The sequence below is a fragment of the Balaenoptera physalus genome (genome assembly GCF_965194825.1).
Source record: "Balaenoptera physalus genome assembly, chromosome: 19".
In the NCBI taxonomy this organism is placed as follows: domain Eukaryota; kingdom Metazoa; phylum Chordata; class Mammalia; order Artiodactyla; family Balaenopteridae; genus Balaenoptera; species Balaenoptera physalus.
Window position 1 is genome coordinate 1,584,442 of NC_138900.1, and position 24,634 is coordinate 1,609,075.

The 24,634-nt window shown below is 45.0% G+C and overlaps 1 protein-coding gene and 1 long non-coding RNA gene across 7 annotated transcripts in view; one reads left to right on the plus strand and one right to left on the minus strand.

Moving 5' to 3' along the window:
* The window catches only part of LOC309648143 (zinc finger protein 671-like), a 78,067-nt gene extending 57,473 nt beyond the window's left edge, over positions 1-20,594 (plus strand). The window contains exon 7 of the mRNA XM_082436419.1: positions 12,597-20,594. The gene's annotated coding sequence lies outside the window, so the exon portion shown is untranslated. The remainder of the gene's footprint in view (positions 1-12,596) is intronic.
* Positions 8,963-23,899, minus strand: LOC309648328. Of its 6 annotated transcripts, none has more exons than XR_014256580.1 (5): positions 23,792-23,899; positions 16,590-21,808; positions 14,376-14,510; positions 11,920-12,149; positions 8,963-9,052 (listed from the first exon to the last, which is right to left on the minus strand). It is a non-coding gene; the product is annotated as an uncharacterized lncRNA (long non-coding RNA). The 6 variants fall into 6 exon arrangements; XR_014256581.1 differs by having other exon boundaries at positions 14,376-15,191; XR_014256582.1 differs by having other exon boundaries at positions 14,892-21,808.
* Positions 23,900-24,634: the final 735 nt, after the last annotated feature.

The window sequence follows — 24,634 nt, forward strand, 5'->3', positions numbered from 1 at the left end:
TGTAAATAGTGCTGCAATGAACATTCAGGTGCATGTGTCTTTGAATTACGGTTTTCTCTGGGTATATGCCCAGTAGTGGGATTGCTGGGTCATATGGTAATTCTATTTTTAGCTTTTTAAGGAACCTCCATATTGTTCTCCATAGTGGCTGTATCAATTTACATTCCCACCAACAGTGCAAGAGGGTTCCCTTTTCTCCACACCCTCTCCAGCATTTGTTGTTTGTAGATTTTCTGATGATGCCCATTCTAACTGGTGTGAGGTGATACCTCATTGTAGTTTTGATTTGCATTTCTCTTATAATTAGTGATGTTGAGCAGCTTTTCATGTGCTTCTTGGCCATCTGTCTGTCTTCTTTGGAGAAATGTCAATTTAGGTCTTCTGACCATTTTTTGGATTGAGTTGTTTGTTTCTTTAATATTGAGCTGCATGAGCTGTTTATATATTTTGGAGATTAATCCTTTGTCCATTGATTCGTTTGCAAATATTTTCTCCCATTTGGAGGGTTGTCTTTTCGTCTTGTTTATGGTTTCCTTTGCTGTGCAAAAGCTTTGAAGTTTCATTAGGTCCCATTTGTTTATTTTTGTTTTTATTTCCATTACTCTCGGAGGTGGATCAAAAAAGATCTTGCTGTGATTTATGTCAAAGAGTGTTCTTCCTATGTTTTCCTCTAAGAGTTTTATAGTGTCCAGTCTTATATTTAGGTCTCTAATCCATTTTGAGTTTATTTTTGTGTATGGTGTTAGGGAGTATTCTAATTTCATTCTTTTACATGTAGCTGTCCAGTTTTCCCAGCACCACTTATTGAAGAGACCGTCTTTTCTCCATTGTATATCTTTGCCTCCTTTGTCATAGATTAGTTGACCATAGGTGCGTGGGTTTATCTCTGGGCTTTCTATCTTGTTCCATTGATCTGTGTTTCTGTTTTTGTGCCAGTACCATATTGTCTTGATTACTGTATCTTTGTAGTATAGTCTAAAGTCAGGGAGTCTGATTCCTCAAGCTCCGTTTTTTTCCCTCAAGACTGCTTTGGCTATTCGGGGTCTTTTGGGTCTCCATTCAAATTTTAAGATGATTTGTTCTAGCTCCGTAAAAAATGCCATTGGTAATTTGATAGGGATTGCATTGAATCTGTAGATTGCTTTGGGTAGTATAGTCATTTTCACAATGTTGATTCTTCCAATCCAAGAACATAATATATCTCTCCATCTGTTGGTATCATCTTTAATTTCTTTCATCAGTGTCTTATAGTTTTCTGCATACAGGTCTTTTGTCTCCCTGGGTAGGTTTATTCCTAGGTATTTTATTCTTTTTGTTGCAATGGTAAATGGGAGTGTTTCCATAATTTCTCTTTCAGATTTTTCATCATTAGTGTATAGGAATGCAAGAGATTTCTGTGCATTAATTTTGTATCCTGCAACTTTACCATATTCATTAATTAGCTCTAGCAGTTTTCTGGTGGCAGTTTTAGGATTTTCTGTGTATAGTATCATATCATCTGCAAACAGTGACAGTTTTACTTCTTCTTTTCCAATTTGTATTCCTTTTATTTCTTTTTCTTCTCTGATTGCCGTGGCTAGGACTTCCAGAACTATGTTGAATAATAGTGGTGAGGGTGGACATCCTTGTCTCGTTCCTGATCTTAGAGGAAATGCTTTCAGTTTTTCACCATTGAGAATGATGTTTGCTGTGGGTTTGTCATATATGGCCTTTATTATGTTGAGGTAGGTTCCCTCTATGCCCACTTTCTGGAGAGTTTTTATCATAAATTGGTGTTGAATTTTGTCAAAAGCTTTTTCTGCATCTATTGAGTTGATCATATGGTTTTTATTCTTCAATTTGTTAATATGGTGTATCACATTGATTGATTTGCGTATATTGAAGAATCCTTGCATCCCTGGGATAAATCCCACTTGATCGTGGTTTATGATCCTTTTAATGTGTTGTTGGATTCTGTTTGCCAGTATTTTGTTGAGGATTTTTGCATCTATATTCATCAGTGATATTGGTCTTTAATTTTCTTTTTTTGTAGTGTCTTTGTCTGGTTTTGGTATCAGGGTGATGGTGGCCTCATAGAATGAGTTCGGGAGTGTTCCTTCCTCTGCAATTTTTTGGAAGAGTTTGAGAAGGATGGGTGTTAGCTCTTCTCTAAATGTTTGATAGAATTCACCTGTGAAGCCATCTGGTCCTGGACTTTTGTTTGTTGGAAGATTTTTAATCACAGTTTCAATTTCATTACTTGTGATTGGTCTGTTCATATTTTCTGTTTCTTCCTAGTTCAGTCTTGGAAGGTTATACCTTTCTAAGAATTTGTCCATTTCTTCCAGGTTGTCCATTTTATTGGCATAGTTGCTTGTAGTAGTCTCTTAGGATGCTTTGTATTTCTGTGGTGTCTCTTGTAACTTCTCCTTTTTCATTTCTGATTTTATTGATTTGAGTCCTCTCCCTCTTTTTCTTGATGAGTCTGGCTAGTGGCTTATCAATTTTGTTTATCTTCTCAAAGAACCAGCTTTTAGTTTTATTGATCTTTGCTATTGTTTTCTTTGTTTCTATTTCATTTATTTCCGCTCTGATCTTTATGATTTCTTTCCTTCTGCTAACTTTGGGTTTTGTTTGTTCTTCTTTCTCTAGTTTCTTTAGGTGTAAGGTTAGATTGTTTATTTGAGATTTTTCTTGTTTCTTGAGGTAGGCTTGTATAGCTATAAACTTCCCTCTTAGAACTGCCTTTGCTGCATCCCATAGGTTTTGGATTGTTGTGTTTTCATTGTCGTTTGTCTCTAGGTATTTTTTGATTTCTTCTTTGATTTCTTCAGTGATCTCTTGGTTATTTAGTAACGTATTGTTTAGCCTCCATGTGTTTGTGTTTTTTACGTTTTTTTCCCTGTAATTCATTTCTAATCTCATAGCGTTGTGGTCAGAAAAGATGCTTGATATGATTTCAGTTTTCTTAAATTTACTGAGACTTGATTTGTGACCCAAGATGTGATCTATCCTGGAGAATGTTCCGTGTGCATTTGAGAAGAAAGTGTAATCTGCTGTTTTTGGATGGAATGTTCTATAAATATCAATTAAATCTATCTGGTCTGTGTCATTTAAAGCTTCTGTTTCCTTATTTATTTTCATTTTGGATGATCTGTCCATTGGTGTAAGTGAGGTGTTAAAGTCCCCCACTATTATTGTGTTACTGTCAATTTCCTCTTTTATAGCTGTTAGCAGTTGCCTTATGTATTGAGGTGCTCCTATGTTGGGTGCATATATATTTATAATTGTTATATCTTCTTCTTCTTGGATTGATCCCTTGATCATTATGTAGTGTCCTTCCTTGTCTCTTGTAACATTCTTTATTTTAAAGTCTATTTTATCTGATATGAGTATAGCTACTCCAGCTTTCTTTTGATTTCCATTTGCATGGAATATCTTTTTCCATCCCCTCTCTTTCAGTCTGTATGTGTCCCTAGGTCTGAAGTGGGTCTCTTGTAGACAGCATATATATGGGTCTTGTTTTTGTATCCATTCAGCAAGCCTGTGTCTTTTGGTTGCAGCATTTAATCCATTCACGTTTAAGGTAATTATCGATATGTATGTTCCTATGACCATTTTCTTAATTGTTTTGAGCTTGTTTTTGTAGGTCCTTTTCTTCTCTTGTGTTTCCCACTTAGAGAAGTTCCTTTAGCATTTGTTGTAGAGCTGGTTTGGTGGTGCTGAATTCTCTTAGCTTTTGCTTGTCTGTAAAGCTTTTGATTTCTCCATCAAATCTAAATGAGATCCTTGCTGTGTAGAGTAATCTTGGTTGTAGGTTCTTCCCTTTCATCACTTTAAGTATATCATGCCACTCCTTTCTGGCTTGTAGAGTTTCTGCTGAGAAATCAGCTGTTAACCTTATGGGAGTTCCCTTGTATGTTATTTGTCATTTTTCCCTTGCTGCTTTCAATAATTTTTCTTTGTCTTTAATTTTTGCCACTTTGATTACTATGTGTCTCGGCGTGTTTCTCCTTGGGTTTATCCTGTATGACACTCTCTGCGCTTCCTGGACTTGCGTGGCTATTTCCTTTCCCATGTTAGGGAAGTTTTTGACTATAATCTCTTCAAATATTTTCTCTGGTCCTTTCTCTCTTCTCCTTCTGGGACCCGTATAATGCGAATGTGGTTGCGTTTAATGTTGTCTCAGAGGTCTCTTAGGCTGTCTTCATTTCTTTTCATTCTTTTTTCTTTAGTCTGTTCCGCAGCAGTGAATTCCACCATTCTGTCTTCCAAGTCACTTATCCGTTCTTCTGCCTCAGTTATTCTGCTATTGATTCCTTCTAGTGTAGTTTTCATTTCAGTTATTGTATTGGTCATCTCTGTTTGTTTGTTCTTTAATTCTTCTAGGTCTTTGTTAATCATTTCTTGCATCTTCTCGATCTTTGCCTCCATTCTTATTCCAAGGTCCTGGATCATCTTCACTATCATTATTCTGAATTCTTTTTCTGGAAGGTTGCCTATCTCCACTTCATTTAGTTGTTTTTCTGGGTTTTTTTCTTGTTCCTTCATCTGGTATATTAGCCCTCCGCCTTTTCATCTTGTCTATCTTTCTGTAAATGTGGTTTTTGTTCCACAGGCTGCAGGATTGTAGTTTTTCTTGCTTCTGCTGTCTGCCCTCTGGTGGTTGAGGCTATCTAAGAGGCTTGATGGGAGGTTCTAGTGGTGGGTAGAGCTGACTGTTGCTGTGGCGGGTCAGAGCGCCATAAAACTTTAATCCACTTGACTGTTGATGGGTGGGGCTGGGTTCCCTCCCTGTTGGTTGTTTTGCTTGAGGCAACCCAACACTGGAGCCTACCTGGGCTCTTTGGTGGGGCTAATGGCAGACTCCGGGAGGGCTCATGCCAAGGAGTACTTCCCAGAACCTCCGCTGCCAGTGTCCTTGTCCCCACGGTGAAACAGAGCCAGCCCCCGCCTCTGCAGGAGACCCTCCAACACTAGCAGGTAGGTCTGGTTCAGTCTCCCCCAGGGTCACTGCTCCTTCCCCCGGGTCCCGATGTGCACACTATTCCTGTGTGCGCCCTCCAAGAGTGGGTTCTCTGTTTTCCCCAGTCCTGTCGAAGTCCTGCAATCAATTCCTCCTCTCGTTGCCGGACCCCCAGGTTGGGAAGCCTGATGTGGGGCTCAGAACCTTCACTCCAGTGGGTGGACTTCTGTGGGAAGCCTGATGTGGGGCTCAGAACCTTCACTCCAGTGGGTGGACTTCTGTGGTATAAATGTTCACCAGTCTGTGAGTCACCCACCCAGCAGTTATGGGGTTTGATTTTACTCTGATTGCACCCCTCCTACCATTTCACTGTGGCTTCTCCTCTGTCCTTGGACGTGGGGTATCCTCCTTGGTGAAGTCCAGTGTCTTCCTGTCGATGATTGTCCAGCAGCCAGTTGTGATTCTGGTGCTCTCGCAAGAGGGAGTCGCCCTTGTTGCTTTTAATATTTTTCCTTTGTGTTTAATTTGTATCACTTTGATTAATATGTGTTTTGGTGTGTTTCTCCTTGGGTTTATCCTGTATGGGACTCTGCACTTCTTGGACTCAGGTGAGTGTTTCCTTTCCCATGTTAGGGATGTTTTCGGCTGTAATCTCCTCAAATATTTCTCAGGCCCTTTCTCTTATCTCTTCTTCTGGGACCCTTATAATGCAAATGTTGGTTCATTAAATGTTGTTATTTCCACCACTCTGTCATCCAGCTCACTTAGTCGTTCTTCTACCTTAGTTATTCTGCTATTGAATCCCTCTAGTGTATTTTTCATTTTAGTTATTGTATTGTTCATCAAATCTACCTTTCTTTTAAACATTTCTTGTATCTTCTCCATCTGTTTCCATTCTTTTTCTGAGATTTTGAATCATCTTTACTATCATTACTCTGATTTCTTTTTCAGGTAGATTGCCTAATCTTCTATGTGATTGTACTCTTCAAATAATGCTTATGTATTGTTTTATTTATTTTTGGCTGTGTCAGGTCTTAGTTGCAGCACACAGGATCTTTCGTTGAAGCACACGGGCTCAGTTGCCCCACCACGGTATGTGGGATCTTAGTTCCCTGACCAGGGATCAAACCTGCAATCCCCTGCATTGGAAGGCAGATTTTTAACCACTGGACCACCAGGGAAGTTCCCGAATAATATTTATTTTAGTGGAAAATCATAAATGATTAAGATATCTTGTTAAAATACTTGTTTTAAGGGTGATAAAATGAATCATTGTAAGTGTAAAAAGTTATAATGCTTTGTGAATCCCTAGCAAGATGTTAAGAACTCAAGAAGGTATTTCTGTGTTTCTACAATGCAGATGGACTAGAGATCAAGTCCTATAGCTTGTTGCAGTTCTTTTAAGTTTAAAGAGTCAGCAATGATGCCCAGTTATCCCCAACTGCTGGAGGCCAAGCACTTTTACTCTGATTCTGGCAAGAAACCCCTTTTTCAGAGTCATTTTCGATGTGAATTCAGTAAATTGTGGTTCATGATCTCTACCCCTGGAGAAGCTAGTAGGAAATTACAGATAGTCTCTCTGAACAGGTATGGAAAGAAAAAAATGGATATATCAAAGAATATGGTGGATAAATATAAAAAGTACATATTCTTGAATCCTATTATATAATGTTAGCATAATTCCAAATCAGAATTTAATCTATGGATTATGTAAGGTGGAGTTTTTTTTTTTTAATATAACCAAAGTAAAATTTGAAAAGGAAGAAGAACCATTTCCTCCCCAACACAATCCCTTATTCTTCTGGCTCACTGGGCTCCAGTCACACTAGCCTCATGGATGCTGCATGACTCTGATTGATAGAGAGGCTTTGCACTTTTTTGTCCCACTTCTGGACAGCCTTTTCTCAAGGTATCCACATGACCTGATGGCACAACTCTATAACATTTTCTGGTCTCTTTTACATGCTTTATTTTTCTCTTGAGTATTTGTCTTTGCCTGAAATATTAAATGGTTCACTCATTAATGTTTCACATTCAGCAGAATTACTTATGGCCCCTGCACTGGTGTCAGGTGTCTTCATGGACTTGGTGTCTGTAGACCCTAGGTTTTATGGACAGATTCCCAGTTTTGGCAGCCAGTGGACTGAGACATGAAAGGTTGTCTTAGTAATGGGGCTAATACATACAAATGCTTGAGGATGTGATTGAGATAGGAGTGCTCTAGGACTTGTAGGTCTTTATTAACAACTGGTAAGGACAGAGAGCAAGGGGGCCAGAGTTAGAATGGTAGCACGAGGTTTCTGTTCTGAGAATGATGGCAGACATGTAATGTATGAGGAGGTCCAGTGAGTAATATGCATGTGGGGAAGGTGTATGAAGTAATTGCCCCAGGCCCTAGTACTAGGAGTATAAGAGAGAAGGATGGGGCTAAGTTTGCTTGTGTCTGGGAGACATGATAGTGGGTACACTCAGGCTGTTGTCTTGGAGGAAAGGGAAAGGGCCCTGCATACCAGGCTCACAGATTAGATGGTATCTATCTGTCCACCTGCCTGTTGTTGCTCAGGGTTGTACGTACTGATCAGGGAAGCATGAAGAGTTATTGCGCCCCACTGCCCTCTATGTCACAGAGCTGGGGTGGATGATGAACCGAGAGTGAGTACGGGCTAGGGTTAGAAGTACTTATGGGGAGAGAGGCTGCTTATGTACAAATCTGTCCCATCATCACAGGGCCCTGTGACCTTTGAGGACATGGCTGTGTACTTTTCCCAGGAGGAATGGAAGCTTCTTTAATGAGGCGCAGAGATTCCTGTCCTCTGATGTGATCCTGGAGACCTCTGTACTTGTTGTGTCATTGGGTAAGGCCCTCCCACCTCTCAGCATCCTGGGCAGGTCTCTCTGCCTTTCCCCTTTTTTCCAAAGGCAAGTCTTTTTTCACAGCTAGACAGTGGGCATATCTCTATTACTGCTTCCCTCTCATCTGTGTTATTGGTGCCAAGGCTGAGTGAGTGTGTATATGACTTCCTTTTAGAAGTATCCCCAATACCAGCAGCTCTGAAGTTTTTTCAGTGAAGTTTTTCTGGGACATAAGACTTGGAATTAGTTCAGTGGGTTCCATTAGTCTCAGCCACTCCCTGCTAAATTGAGTCTGTAGACCCATGCACCTCTGTGCTCCAGGTTCTGCCCCCTTGCAGCTGATATTTCCTGGGCCCTGACTGTACCAGGAATTGTTGGGATCCAGCATGGTCACTGGTTCATTTTGTGATACTGTGTTTCTTTCCTGAGGTTTTTTTGGGGATTGGTTGTTTTCCTGGGCTAGTACTGACTGCTCACCTGTCCTGTCTTTCCCTTAGGACTTGCATTTTCTAGGTCCCGTGTTGTTGTCCATCTGGAGCTGGGAGGTGAACCCTGGGTACATGACAGAGTGGACATGACTCCAAGCCCCAGCATGAGGGGCTCAAAGTGGGCTTGGCTCCATTGATTTGGCATCAGGGGTTCAAATTATATCAGGATCATGTCCTGTGCCCCACAGTGTTTTGCTGCCAAAGCCAGTGACTGTGTACCACATTTCTGTGTGCACTCCCATCATTGTGTCATTTCTCTGCTTTCAGGTTGTTGGCACAGAGCAGAGCACAAGGAGATAACCTTCTGAGCAGAATGTTTCTGTAGAAGTGCCACGAATAAATACTTCAAAGACAGACCTGTCCATCTGGAAGTCCTATCCCTGGGAGAGGTGCTGCCTGGCTGTGTGTAGCTGAAGACTGGGGAACAATTCCTGGCCAGAAACTGTGTGTGTCAGGTGTGAAATTTCACCAGCACAGTGGAGGGAAACTCTTTAGAAGAGACATGGGTAAGGCCTTTATAAGGAGCCACATAGTCTATGCATCCAAGAACTCTTTCATATGCCAGGAGGCTGGGAAGGATTTCCCTGGTAGCTCTAGCCTTCTCCAGCACCAGGTCACTCCACAAAAGGATGGTGGCTGCACAGCGGTGTTTCACAATGGTCAACGTCTCTAAGTGCCATGAATGTAGGAAAGTCTACCCCTGGATGTATAGGCTTGCAGAGCGTGAGAGTCTGCACAGGAGAGAGGCCTTATGAAGACAGTCACACTGGAGAAAAAAAACACATGCATGAGCTAAATATGGAGAATTCTTCAGCCAAAGCACCCAGCTTTAGTGAACAAACAGGTCACACCACAGAAAAAGACCATATGAGTGCAGCAAATGTAAGAAAGCTTTCAGCCAAAGGTCTATAACCTCATCTGTCACCAGAGTTCCTACTGGAGAAAGGCCTTCAAATGAGATGAGGAGAGCTTGGCAAATGAGCTGTCTCCTTAGTTAATACATCATACTGAATAGGCTCTGTGAGCAACTCATCAACGGAAGTTGAATGCCATACATCTGAACAGCCCTAGTGTGCAGACTGCCTGTGAGTACGAGGTTTGTAGGAAGCTTTTCAGGAGCTATGCTGTACTTTCTGACTTACTGTCACGGGGTCTTTATGTTTCATATTCTAATTTTTTTTTTTTTGGCCACATCACACACCATGATGGTGCATCTACCCCAACCAGGGATCAAACCTGTGGCCCCTGCAGTGGAAGTACAGAGAAGTCTTAACCCCTGGACCACAGAAGCCCCTGGCTTCATATTTCAAAATGAATGAACAGGGTTGTATCCCTTTTGCATTCTAACAGTATGGGAACCTTCCATCTCCTGTGTTCCTCACCAGTAGTGGGGTTGGTATGGTTAGTGTTTTGAATATTACCTGTTTTAAAAGTGTGGATACATGCCTCACTGTGGTCTGATGCATTTCCCTAGTGATTCAGGATGTTGAACATTCCTGTCTTCATTTGCCAGGTGTATGTCTTCTTTGATTAAATGTCTTTTTATTAGCTACTGTGGAGACAATAAAAAGAAATGTATTGCAACTTGATTTTTCTCCGTGACTTTGCTGGATGGAATAAACATTACATTTAGTACCCCACATGTAGTCCTCACTATTAACATAGTTTCCATTACTGTAAGTCTAGCTAGACACCTACTTTAAAAAAAAAAAAACCCCAACCCCCCCCCCCCCCACTTGTTGTGCTTGCCGATTTCCCTGGTACGAATACTCCAACTGTGGGGAGTTTCTCACTGTGAACAGGAGGTTATTTTACTGAACCAGAGGTGCAAGAAGCCAAACACTGGGATATCAAAGCTTGCAGGAAAGGAATTTCACTCACACGGCAGCAAGCCAGGAGACAAAAAGTCTCACAACCACCTTCCTGGAGGTGAGGTGCTGTAGGGGACAAAGAGGCAGGGTGGTCCTAGGTGGGGGAAAGGGCAATCAGAGAGAAAAGGTGAGGCGTAGTCAGTGTGTGCAGGTGTATCTGCATTAGAGGCTTCTGTTCTTCACGCATAGCTGGCTGGACAAGAGCTGACTCCAAGTTCCTAAGAAACCCCTTCCTGCAGTGACCCCACCCGTCAGAGGTGTTATCTACAGTGGGGGGCTTCCCTGTTGGTCCAGTGGTAAAGAATCCACCTTCCCACGTAGGGGATGAGGGTGATTCAATCCCTGGTCAGGGAACTAAGCTCCCACATGTGGAGGGGCAACTAAGCCTACATGCCACAACTACTGAGCCCACCACTCCTCAACTAGAGAAGAGAAAACCTAACATGGCCCAAGGAGCATATGCAAGTAGGAAAAAAACCCACCAAAGTGAGCTTAACCAATTAAGGCAGTTCACAAGCAGAGGGGTTTTGACATGCTATTTGTTCCTTTTTCTGTAATTCTAGCTCAAGAAGTTGTCATCAGCTTCTGTTAACCCTATGGGGGCATGGTTTCAAGGTCATCCAATGTGGACTTGGGAACACATGCTGTAGCACTCCTTTCTACTACTTCCCTTATACAGATGCCCATAAATAAGGTTGAGAACATAGATAATACCAACATGTGCTAAAACAGGAGTAGGGGTTTTGAGTATTTTTACTTGATCTGTATAAAGGATTACATCATAGGCCTGAGTTGTCCAATCTGTATTCATTCTAAGCCCTTGAAACATTTGGACTAATAAGAGTGTGTTTATTTACCCGGGGCCTTGTGCCATGCTACCTAATTTATACTAATAATTTGACATACCAGTGGGTAGGGGGAGCCTTAGGGTCTTCTGTAGCAGTTTGACATTCAGAGAAGCTAGAGAATAAGTTCAGCCACACAGGTGTCCCTTGTGTGTGACATATTAAGAAAACCCTCTATAACACCAGGTCTTGTGTGAGGTCCCCCGCTAGCAGTACACTTCATATTGTCACCCACAGATGCTGTGAGACCTAAGTGACAGGGCCCAGGAAACTGGCAATGTAGTCCCTCCGTGACTTTGTCCTGTTGTGCCATCTTTCCTGCTTTTCATCTGTATCCTTTCACTGTAACAGACCATTACCATTAGCCCTTAATTCATAGTAGCTTCTCTGACTTCTGCAAGTGTGGATAGCAATTTTTATTCAACCTGAAGGTGGTCCTTCCGCATTCCAGAACGTAATTCTGCTTTTTAAAAAGCTTTAAGTATAATCAACTTAAAAATAAAATGCATTTTAAGTGCAGGGTTTGAAAAACATTGGCACAGGGGTTACACTTCTGAAACCAAAAGTTTTCTCCTGCCATTTGTAATTAATCCCCCCTTTAGCCTACAGAATTGATACTAGAAAATACTCTTCCTTCTTGCAATAGGCGGTGTTTTAGGATTTGCCACGTTTCTCACTTTCACCTGTATTGGATCTGATACTGTTTGACACGGTGACCAATGTTGGGGAGATAATAAAACAAGACCTTCTCCACAAAGTAGGGAAAAAACATACTTTGTTCTACGAGCACAAAACTAAACTGTGATGCACGTCACAGACAACGCACTAAAGACATTGTAAAGACAGAAATCGCACCCATTCATGATACACCAAGCAGATAGAGCCCATTCAACGCAAACGCCAAGATGAACACTCACTTGCCTTCAGGTGAGAGGACTTGACTGCCCCATTTGTTAGTTTATCCTAAATGTGCCTGGGAATTCGAGTGATGCTCTGCAGGAGCTCTTCACCTTTATCCAAAGCAATCCTAAACTTCCCATCTGTGTCTTTATGACCGGAAACGTAGGACCCGACGCCTACCGCAGCAACTGGGAGACGGAGGCACCATCTTCCTTGATGTTTTCTTTCCAAAGAGGTGGCTCCAGACCTTTTTTTTTAAAAAAAAAAAAAAAAAAAAAAACCTCTTCGCTGTGATGGAAGAAATGTTTACCTCTTGAGAAGTGGGGAAGCCCTTCACAGCTGGAGACCAGGGCTGCATCACTAATTCCCTTGTGAAAAAAATGACAGAACCTGCTGACGGCCCGGCCCGGCCCCTCCCTCCCTCTCCCCCCGACCCCGGGGGCAGAGGCGGCCCGGCTTGCCCTCCTGGTTCGCCCGCGGGCAGAGCTGGTCCGTCCGGCCTCTGGCTCAGGACCCTGGAAAACCCCGCGGAGGAACCTCTGCAGAGCGTACCACGCGAGCCCGCGGCCGAACGGCTCACGCCCTCCTCGAGCCTCCCCACCCGGCCCGGTTCCCACCTCCGGACCCGGGAGAGCCCCCTCCCGCTCCCCTCGGCGGTCGGATGGGCCCCAGCCTCTTCCCTATGAATCTGCAGGTACAACCTCCGGAGAGAGCAGGAAGCGCGCCCGCCCGGCCAGACCCGGACGATCCCGCCAGCCCCGCCGGCCTCCCGGAACTCTGCCTCGGGCATCGCGGCCGAATCCCATCCCCTGCAGACGTCGCCCGAGCTCCGGACGGGAAGGGACGATATAAACGTGACCGCCAGATGGCACCCGACAACCGGCGGGAACATTAGCGGGACGGATCCGGATCGCTGGCCGGCGAGGGCGCACTGCCGGCCGCCCGGATCCCCGACCTCGTTCCGTCCCGGCCCACTTCCGAGCGGGTCTCATGGCCACGGGTTACAAATTCCCAGCTATAGCATGTGTGTTTTTGCTTCCTGCCCACTAGTGGAGGTCACTACCTAGTTCTTCCCGCCACTGTGGTCATAAAGGCACAGCCCCAGTTCCTCTCTGCTTCCTGACACCTGCATGTGACAGGCTTCATGTGGCCTTACATGGCCTGCTGTGCCTGTCGTTTCCTTGGGGAACTTTCAATGGCAGTAGCCTCTCCTATCCTCACTCAGTCACCTCCATAAATTAAAATCCCGGGAGCACATTTTTACACGGTTGTAAAACTGACAAGAGGATTATTTAGCTTTTCGAAAGCTTTATGTACGTCTCAAAGGGACAGAGAAAGAATTCAGAATTAGAAGTTTGCTAACGGAAATGCTCTAAGAAAAGAGATTGAAGGACATTCATGGCAGAAAGCTCCAAATACCCAACATTCCGAAAAGGTTACGGTGAATCCCAGTGAACAAGATAACACACTGTGAGCAAGCAACCCAGTGCCTGCTTGCTTGCAGATTTTGGCAACCTACAGTAACCTTTTCCATGCCGGCCCTTTCTTGAATATGCATGCCCCCCAGGCTTAATACTTCAGTCCAGTGCTTTGAGAGCTATCTCCCTGTCTCCTTACTTGTCACAAGTAATAAATACTTCTGCTTTAACTGAAAGTACTTGGTGTGTTCACTGGCTATGCACCCCAATGGAAGGACCCACTGAGTCCGGTAACAATAATGATACACCTCAGCACAACTTGAAGGCCCATGCACAGGCATCCTGGGGACACTGTGATGAGGTCTGCATGCTGACACCCCTCAACAAGGCTACGCACACACATGCATCACACCACGTCCACAACAGAAAAGACATGTGATAGTCATGAGACACACAGCCAGTGTATGTGACACACATCAGAGGCTTGTGGGAATACAGAGAGGTGCTGAACTACCACACCAGGTATGAGGACACAAATGCACAAATGCTCCAGGGAGACTTGTGAGACAAGCATGGGATAGGGAGGCCCAAAAGCCTAGTGTGTGGATATACACACAGGATCACACAATCATGCACATGGACCGAGTGTGACAGGTGGTCTCAACCTGGCTGGGAGATAACCCCTGCTCTTCCCCACCCTAGCACCATCCCTGCAGGCTTGATGATGTGCTGATGGCAGCCAGAACAGGAGCCGGGTGCTCATCTTGCCACAACCTGCGGTCTCTCACGTTTGAAGACCGAATGTAAACACTAAAGGTCACGTGATGGAAGCAATCAGCCCAAGCCCCGGTAGCAGAAAACTATATCCAAAATGCCTGCTAACAAGGCCCAGGACTCACAGTCTGAAGGGGACAGTTGGGGGAGGTTATGGTCTCTACTGGAGGGTCAGTATGCGTTGAGGAAGTTTCAGGGACAGCGGATCAAGGATGGTTTGGGGGAAGGGAGGAATTATTTCCCTGGATTGTTAGCCATTGTTTGGGAGGTTTGTGTTTTACCCAGAGGGGTGAGGATGATCACGTAGCTGTGTGGCCATCCCAGGTGAGTCCTAAGTCTTTCCTCTTCCTGGTGTTCTTTAAGCCTTTACTCCTGCGTAGATGGGCGTTTCTAATTTTCTATGTGCTGAACTGCGACTACAGCAAAGACAATAAAACACATAGCTAAGTTAAATTAAGAAAAACAAACATGGGGAAAAAAGCTCATTGCTTAATTTTATAAAAGTTTCTTGGCCGTCCGGCAGATCTGTCTCTCACTTCAACAGCATTTGGACAGAACAGACCCAGGGACGCCCCTTCCTCCAGACTCTGACCACCCTCCAAGCTTTTTTCCAGTCACAACCTTGGAACCACCCACTCAGCTCTCCTCGGCCTCCGGGACCAGCCCACACCATTTTCTGAGCTTAGCTCCGTACTGCCGACCAAGCATGAGCTCCCAGATTCGTCACAATTACTCCGCCAGGTGGAGGCCGCCGTCACCCGCCTGGTAACGCGCATCTGCCGCTCTCCCACACCTACCCGTCTCTGCGCTTCTCTTTCGACCCCGACGCAGCAGCTCGCGAGGGCGTGAGACATCGTTTGACGAACTGGCCGAGGAGAAGCCGGAGGGCCCGAGCTCACCGGAAAAGGCAAAAGCAGCGCAGTGGCCGCGCCCGCTTCCAGGACGTGCCGAAGCCGTCCCAGGAGCAGTGGGTAAAGCCCAGGACGTCATGGAAGCCGCCCGGCTGACGGAGAAGAACCCGCACCAGGCCCTGTGGATCCGCAGGCCCTGGATTCTCCCCGCGCAGACTCCGCCTCTGGACTTCCTGGAACCACTTCCTGGAAGAGCAGGTGAAACTCATCAAGAAGATGGGCGACCACCTGACCAACCTCTGCAGACTGCCCAGCCCCCAGGCTGGGCTGGGCGAGTGTCTCTTCCAAAGGCACAGCCTCAAGCACCACTAGGAGCCCCTGGAGCCCAGCGGCCTGTGAGGAGCCCCTCTGGGGTCAGGGCTTCTCCCTGAAGCCTCTCTCTGAAGCCACTGGGCAGCTTGTTAACCACCCTGGAGCCCTCGCCAAGCCTTGGGCCAAATGGAAAAAAATAGTGCTTTTTGCAGGGGGAAAAAAGTTTCTGTGAAGCATTGTAAAGTGACTGGAACTTTAACAGGCAAACCAGGATGCATACAGGTAGCCACGTATGGGTTTCACAGTTACTACTGTGGTCTTATTCTCAGGATGCTCTTATCAGTCAGGGTGTGTTGAAATTCCTCCTTTGGGACTGTCTTTGGGGCTAATTTCAAAGCTGCATGAAATAATCAATATGACCTTTGGTTTTAAAAAAAGTACTGTCCAGTTGAGCCCTCCTTGGAGCCTTTTATATGATCAAATAAATACTTTTGTGTTGCCAAGGTGGACACGAACCCTTTATGTGGTGTTTTATCCAATATTGTTATTGCACACACAGCTCTCAGAAAAAAAATCATTTTTTCCGCTAAATTTATAATGTTTTGGGAATAGTTTGTGTGGCTCCTGTATTCTGTAGGAAAGTAAGTTGCATTTTGAAGACACTACCCTCTTATATCTCCTCTCAAGATGATTGTCTGGGTTGTAGCTGTAGCTGTACATGAATCTGAGCCCTGGGATCCATGAGAGTCGGAGAATCCACTCTCAGGAAACAATTATTGGTTCAAAGCAGAGGGTTATTCTTTCCATAACTGGGAGCTCCTTGGGACAAGGTGGCCCATAAAGGGACCTGGGCCCCAAACTGCAAGACGTATGAGATGCATCCCAGTGGGTGAATGACCCACTAGGGTTCATTCTCTCACCATCCAGTTTTCTCTGCCTTGTCTTCATATCTGTGGTCACTCAGAGGGGCCGGCTGTGGCCTTGCTGCTCCACCCACCAAGCACTGTGTTCTGAGTAGCGGGATGACATGGATGACAGAGATATGGGTCCTGCCCTTGAGCAGGGAAGGAGCTCGTCATTAAGTATGGTACACATATGTGAAAGCAGGTGCATGCAGTGAAACAATTCTGCTGCTATGGCAGAAAAGTATCCTGAGTTCATGAGTGAGAGAAGGGTTGAATCTTGGAGTCATGGGACATGGTGTCTGAGAGCTTTGATTCTGGGGATAGAGCGGAATTCAAACCCTTCTAAGCTCTGCTTATAGTCCTGGGTCGGGTGACTCTGAGGGTGGAAAAATCAACCCAACCTTACAAGTCAATCAAATATACTCACGAAGAAGGGAAATCTCCACAAGCTGCCTACAGAAGCCAGCTGGAGTCCTCTTGTCCAGAACTGGGTAATATCCCACCCAAAACAATCAGTGGGAAGGGAATGAGATACCCCAAAAGTCAAGAGACGGGTGAGTCCTCCAGATGAAGGGAGAAAGTGTAGCTTCCTGCCCCCCGAGCACTGTAAGGATGATTCATACACACTCCGGCACCCTGCCGTGTGGCAGAGGAGGGAAGGCTAACGTAACAGATACTGGTAACAACTTATTTCTGGCAAGGACTCCAGGCAGGTCCGGAAGTGCAAGGTGTTATCATGAAAGCTTCCAATATACTTGGTACTTAAGAGAATCTTCCTGGGATGTCTGGATGCATGAAGTTCAATTTATGGCTGAGTTCTCTTTCACAAAGACTAATCTCCAAAATGTCGCTCTGCAATTACATAGAACAAGGAAACAGCATGTTGCCTGCACTCCGAAGATGTTTCTCCGATTTAAATTTACCAGTGCTGTTTGAGTTTAGGCTAATAGCTGACTAACTTTCAACATTCACTGCATTCTTAACACTCTTCTGGGTTTGTAGTTGTTTTGTAAGATTTAAATGTTCTTGGTGACACTTGGGTAGATAAAAAGCAGAATTCTGTTACCTAGGGCTTAGGATGAGACAAGGGCATCAGGCGGGGCACACAACGGGTTATACAGGGACACAGTAAGCAACCTGGAGCTGTAGGGAGCACCCTATGTATAGCAAGTGCTCTGGGGCTACCTAGGTTTCCCAGGCTCCCCATGGATGACCTGGCTGGAATGATTTCACTGGGTCAGGGGCATACAGGCTGTCTCCAGTTGCCTGGTACCCTGGCCCTGGGACATAAGGGATGGTGTCCAGAGTGTGAGTGCCTGATACAGACAGTGATTGGTTGTGGTCTTAATCAGCTGCTGCTCCAAAAGAGGAAACGACTAACATCAAGCCGGGGACTCAAAACTGAAAGATAACTAATAAGGAGCTACTGTCTAGCACAGGGAACTCTACTCAATACTCTGTAATGGTCTATATGGGAAAAGAATCTAAAAAAGAGTGGATATATGTATACGAATAACTGATTCACTTTGCTGTACACCTGAAACTAATACAACATTGTAAATCAACTATATTCCAATAAAAATTTAAAAAAACAAAAACAAAACACTGGTACTGCCATAAACACAAAACTTTAGGCCAATGAAACAGAACAGAGTGCCCAGAACTGGAAGCCAGTATATTTGATCAAATAATCAACAAGAGTGCCAACACAATTCAAGGAGGAATTGGGAGGAGGACAGTCTCTCCAACAAATTACAGTGGATATCTGCATTCAAATGAATGAAGTTGGACCCTTACCTTACACCACACCCAAAAATGAGCTCAAAATGAACAAAGACCTGACAGTACGATGTAAACTCAAAAACTCTTAGATGAAGACATAGGGGAAAAGCTTCATGACATTGGATTTATAACTTCTTGGCATTGACATGAAAAGCATAGGAAACAAAAGCAAAAATAGATAAAGGTACAAACTTCTGTGCAAAGGACACAATCAACAGAGTGAAACGGCAAGCTACTGAATGGAAGAAAAGCATTTGCAAATCATATATTTGATAAGTGGTCAGTATCCAGATCATATAAAGAACTGCTACAACTCACCAATATGAAAAATTTTAAAGGGGTAAACATAGAGATTTTTACAAAGAATATACACAAATGGCCAAGAAGACATGATCATTAATCATTAGGGAAATGCTAAACAAAACTACAGTGAGGGGACTTCCCTGGTGGTCCAAAGGTAAAGAATCCACCTTGCAATGCAGGGGATGCGGGTTCGATCCCTAGTTGGGGAACTAAGATCCCACATGCCAAAGGGCAACTAAGCCCACGCACCACAACTACTGAGCTCGCGCTCCTCAACTAGAGAGCCTGCATGCTGCAAACTACAGAGCCCACATGCTCTGGAGCCTGCATGCACAACTATAGAGCCCACACGCTCTGGAGCCCACGGGCCACAACTTAAGAACAGAAAACCTGCACACCACACCTAGAGATAAGCCCACGGGCCACAACTAGAGAAGAGAAAATCTGCATGCCACAACTAGAGAAGCCCATGTGCCACAACAAAGAGCCCGCATGCCGCAACTAAGACCCGATGCAGCCATAAAAAAGAAAAATTAAACTAAAATAAACAAAACTACAGTGAGATATTACCTCACATCCATTAGGATAGCTACTATTAAACATGAAACGGAAAATAAAATTATGTCGATGAGGATGCGGAGATACTGGAACTCTGTGGACCTTTGATGAGAGCATAAAATGGTACAGCCAATAAAGGAAACAGTTCAAAATATTAAAAATAGATTGGGGACTTCCCTGGTGGTGCAGTGGTTAAGAATCTGCCTGCCAATGCAGGGGACACGGATTCGAGCCCTGGTCCGCAAGATCCCACATGCCATGGAGCAACTAAGCCTGTGCACCACAACTACTGAGCCTGCGCTCTAGAGCCCGTGAGCCACAACTACTGAGCCTGCAAGCCACAACTACTGAAGCCCATGTGCCTAGAGCTGGTGCTCTGCAACGAGAAGCCACTGCAATGAGAAGGCCGCACTCCACAACTAGAGAAAGGCCGCATGCAGCAATGAAGACCCAATGCAGCCAAAAATTAAAAAAAAAAAAAAATTGACCATATGATCCGGGAATTCCACTTCTGGCTATACACTGAAAATAACTGAAAACAGGATCTCAAGGAGATATTTGTGCAGTCGTTCTCACAGCTGCACTCTTTACAACAGCTAAAATATCAAAACAAGGGAAGTCTTCATCACCAGATGAATGGATAAAGATGTGGTATATGCATACAATGAAGTATAACTCAGCCTTAAAAAGGAAGGGACTGCTGAAACAGGACACGTGATACATGAAATGTAAAATTCTGGTAAATGAAGTCTTAACAAAAATATAAAAACTGTATGATTCTTCTTACATGAGGCAGCTAGGGCACTCAAATTCAAGGAGATAGAGAACAGTGGTTGCCAGGGGCTGGAGAAGGAGAGGAGTAGGAGTTGTTATTTAATGGGTACAGGGTGTTTCATTTTTGCAAAACAAGAGGAGCTCTGGAGATTAGGTTTCACAACAGTGTGAATGTACCTCACAGTACTGAACGGCACACTAAAATACTTAAGAGATGGCAAGTTTTATGTGTGTGTGTTTTAACACAATAAGAAGGAAAAAAAAAAAAACCCAGAAGTACATAATATGTACTTCACAGTGCCAATCAGAGCAGACTTTCGGCTGAAGTCCTTTCCCCATTTGCTTCCTTCATAAGTTCTTTCTCTGGTGTGAACTTTTTGGAGCCAAATGAATGGAGTTTTGGCTATATACTTTCCAACATCCACTGCACTCAGAAGGCATTTCTCCAGTGTAAATTCAAGTGTTTAACAAGACCAGAGTTGTATGTGAAGATGTTCCCTTATTCGCTGTTCTTATATGGCCTCACATCAACGTGAACTCGCTAATGTGTACTGACTCTGGAGTTTTACTACAAAAATTTCCCTCATTAGCTGCACGAATAAGGCCTTTCTCCAGTGGGATTTGTCCAATGTCTAATGAGTGTGGAGCTACAACAAAAGGATTTCCTACATCGATGCACTCATAAGGCCTTTCTCCAGTATGATTTCTCTGATGTCTAATAAGGGTGAAGTGGTACCTAAAGAATTTTCCACATTTGGGGCTTCCCTCGTGGCGCAGTGGTTAAAAATCCACCTGCCAATGCAGAGGACACGGGTTCGAGCCCTGTTCCAGGAAGATGCCACATGCTGTGGAGCAACTAAGCCTGTGTGCCACAACTACTGAGCTTGAGCTCTAGAGCCCACGAGCCACAACTACTGAGCCCGTGCGCCGCAACTATTGAAGCCCGCACGCCCTAGAGCCCGTGCTTGGCAACAAAAGAAGACACCACAATGAGAAGCCCGTGCACCACAACGAAGAGTAGCCCCCGCTCCCCGCAACTAGAGAAAGCCCGCGTGCAGCAACGAAGACCCAACGCAGCCAAAAATAAATAAATAAATTAAAAAAAATTTTTTCCCACATTTGCCGTATTCATAAGGTCTTTGTCCAGTGTGAATTCTCTAATGAATAATGAGTGAGGAGCTGTCCATAAAGAATTTCCCACATTCGCTGCACTCGTAAGGCCTTTCTCCAGTGTGGATTTTCTGGTGCTCACAACTTTGTCTTTGTGGCTGAAAGCTTTCCCACATGCTCTACACTCAAGTCTTTTCACCACTGTGGATTTTCTGGTACTCAACAAGCCTATGTTTGCAGGTGAAGGCTCTCCGCATTCAGTGCACTCAAAAGGCCTTTCTCCAGTGTGAACTCTCTGGTGTCTGAGTGTGGAACAGTTCCTAAAGAATTTTCCACACTCACTACAACCATAAGGTCTTTCTTCAGTGTGGATTTTCTGGTGACCAACGAGTTGGGACAGTCTAAGGAAGGCTGCACTCAAAAGGCCTTGGCCTTGTGTGAATTCTCTGGTGGTCACTGAGGCCAGATATTTCTGTAAAGAATACTCCACATTCTGAGTGCTCATAAAGCCCAGGCTCAGTGTTGACTTTCTGATGCTGCTCGTGGTGGGACTTTCTAAGAAAGGCCTTCCCACATTCCCTATTCTCATAAAGCTTTTCTCCAGTGTAGATCTTCTCATGGTCAACAAGTGTATGTTTATGGCTGAAGGCTTTCCCACACTGAGTGCACTTGTAATCACTTTGCCCATTTTGAAAGGCCTCTCCATCTGCAATGTCCCCATGTGGCTTTCCCACACCATGAGGAGGCCGGTGCTGGAGAAGGCCTGTGCTGGCTGGCAAGTCCTTCCCACCTTCCCTGCATGTGAAGGTCCTCTGTGTCATGTGGACAGTGCAGTTTTTCACAAATGAAGGCCTCCCCTTGTCCTTTCTGGAAAGTTTCTCTCTAATGTGACGTTTTTGGTGCTGGCAAAGCTTTGCCTCACAAGTGTATAGTCCTTGCCCAGGGTGCATTCCATCCTGCTCAGCCAGGGACAAAATGTCTTTCAAGAGTGAGCTGCACGTCTCACAGGGCTGGGCGTTCCAGATGGAGGGACCTGGCTTTGGCGTCCTGGCCAGTGACACTTCTATAGAACACCTCGCTCTGAAGATGGCTCCTCATCCTGGGCTCCATGCCAACAACCTGAAACCAGAGAAATGCTGGTGAAGCACGTTGACACTGGTGGGAGGAGCAGCCCCACCACAAATGTGTGTCACCCACACCCACGAATAAATCCATAGGACTGCTGATAAGCAACAGGGGCCAGAGCCAGTGAGAAGGCCTGCTGTGCAGAGCTGCGCCTGGGAAGCTCAGATGATGGGAGAGCCCTGACAGTAGGTAAGGACACAAGGAAGGGGTACAGTGCAGGGAGGAGAAGGGTCCCCAGCTCACTCCTCTGAAAATGGCTTTCCACAAGGCCATGGCTGCTGGTGAGAAGTGAGTACTGGGTAGAAGGTTGTGTCCAGAGCCAGAGATGTCTGATTGTGACACAGTAGTTGGTATCCAAGGACTGTTTAAAGATATGTGCAAATAGAATGGCCATTCATTAAAAACTCTACAAATAACAAATGCTGGAGAGGGTGTGGAGAAAAGGGAACCCTCCTACACTGTTGGTGGGAATGTTAGTTGGTGCTGCCACTGGAAAATACTATAGGGCTTCCTCAGAAAACTAAAAACAGAAGTACCATATGATCCTGCAATCCCACTCCTGGGCATATATCCAGATAAAACTCTAATTCAAAAAGATACATGCACCCGTATGTTCACAGCAGCAGTATTCACAATAGCCAGGACATAGAAGCAACCTAAATGTCCATCGCCAGATGAATGTATAAAGAAGATGTGCTACATATATACAATAGAATACTGCTCAACTGTGAAAAAGAACGAAATAATACCATTTGCAGCAACACGCATGCAACTATAGATTATCATACTAAGTGAAGTAAGTCAGAAAGAGAAAGACAAATACCATATGATTTCACTTATGTGTGGAATCTAAAATATGACACAAATGACCATATCTGTGAAACAGACTCATGGACATAGAAAACAGACTGTTGGTTGCCAAGGGGAGGGCGTTGGAGGAGGGATGGAGTGGGAGGTTGGGGTTAGCAGATGTAAGCTACTATACATAGGATGGATAAACAACAAGGTCCTACTGTATAGTACAGGGGACTATATTCAATATCCTGTGATAAACCATAATGGAAAAGAATATTAAAAAATAAAAGAATGTATATCTATGTATAACTGAATCACTTTGCTGTACAGTAGAAATGAACACAACATTGTAAATCAATTATACTTCAATAAAAAAAAATACAGGAACTTGTAACTTAGATAAAAAAGATATGTGCAAATGTCAAAATAGCTTAAGTGTGGGTCAAATGTTGACAGCACAGCAAAGGAACAAATAGGAGGTGGAGACTACAAAAGTCAGGGGAGCCGAGGACTGAAAGATTAGAAATGACAATGGGAAAGAAAATGTAGAAATGAAGTGTGACCACTGTCCCTTGCATCACCCAGTGGTGGACAAAGGCCTGGCTTCCAGTGTGATTTGAAGCCAGCTTTGACAACACACCCTCTCCCAGCTCCTAAGCTCCAGAGCCACCTCTTGTTGGCACTGATGGAGTAATGTCCATCCTGTCAAGACACCCAGGCCCCTCCCTCTGCCTCATGGTGAGCACTTCTATGGGACCTGGCACAGACCAACCCAGGTGAAACACAGGGAAAGGGAGTGGACAGCATGCCCCCAGAGCGAGCCGACACACGACGGCCCCCATTCAAAAATCGCAAGAACTACAGAGGAGGGTCTCGCAGAGTCAGTGGTCTTTACAAGTAGTAAGCATGTATTTCTGCCACAGGCAGGCCCCCCAAAACGTCAGCAAGAAGGGGGAAGGCCTCCATGCATCTGAACAGAGTAACTTGACCAGGGACAGGCAAGGTTTCAGAGCAACACGGGATGGGGCTGCTTGGGGAGAGGCAGTACGGTGCACACAGCCTGGGAATGGCTCCCACACACATATGCTAGGAAACCAAGGAAGAAGGACTACCCATGGTTTGGTTGGAAAAAACAGCCCAGCCCAGGACACTGGTATGGGGGGAGGGTTATGAGGGCCTTACCTAGTCATGAGAGAAGCGCAAAGTTCTCCAGCATCACATGGTGGTACAGGCGTCTCTGAGCCTCATCAAGGAGCCCCCACTCCTCCTGAGAGAAATGTATGGCCACGTGTGTAAAAACCACAAGTCCCCACCAAAATGGGGATGGTTCAATCAATGCACAGCTCATTTCTCCAGGATCTTTACTCTTTCCCCCCACACGTCCATTCCCTCCTCAACCTCCACCCCCACTTCCCAAGTGTGGAAGAGATACAAGGTCCAGTGGCACCAGTGACTCTCTCTCCTTATTTCCACTGATCACTGTGTCCAGAACACATCTTTCCAGAGAAAGCCAGAAACTTGGGGTCACCTCTGACTCCCCCTTCCATCTCATCTCCCAGTCCTACGCTCTCCACATCACTCAATGTGGGCAGGTCTGTTCAGAACACAAACAGAAGGCAACCGCTCTGCTACCTCCACGGCAGTGACTCTTGTCCAGCGACCACCAACGTCCACCACAGTCACTTCCCCCAGGTCACTCTACCTCTACCTTCCCTCCCACACAGTATCTCCCGTGGCTAGACACAGCCGGTTACAATCTGGGTCAAATACCTGGCTCCTCTGCTTCAAACCTTCCCTAGCTCCTACTTCCCTCGGATTAGAGGCCCAAAACCTCAGGTTGTAATTGAGACCTGATAACTGTGTGCCCCTACCCTCCACTCACTCCCCCTACCCATAATCCTATCACATGTAACAGACTTGCAGTTCCCTGAATATTCCAGCTCAGTCTCACCTCCAGTCGTCTGGACATTCTGGATCCTGTGCCCACGACATCCTTCCACATCTTACTCTATCAGTTGTTGGAAA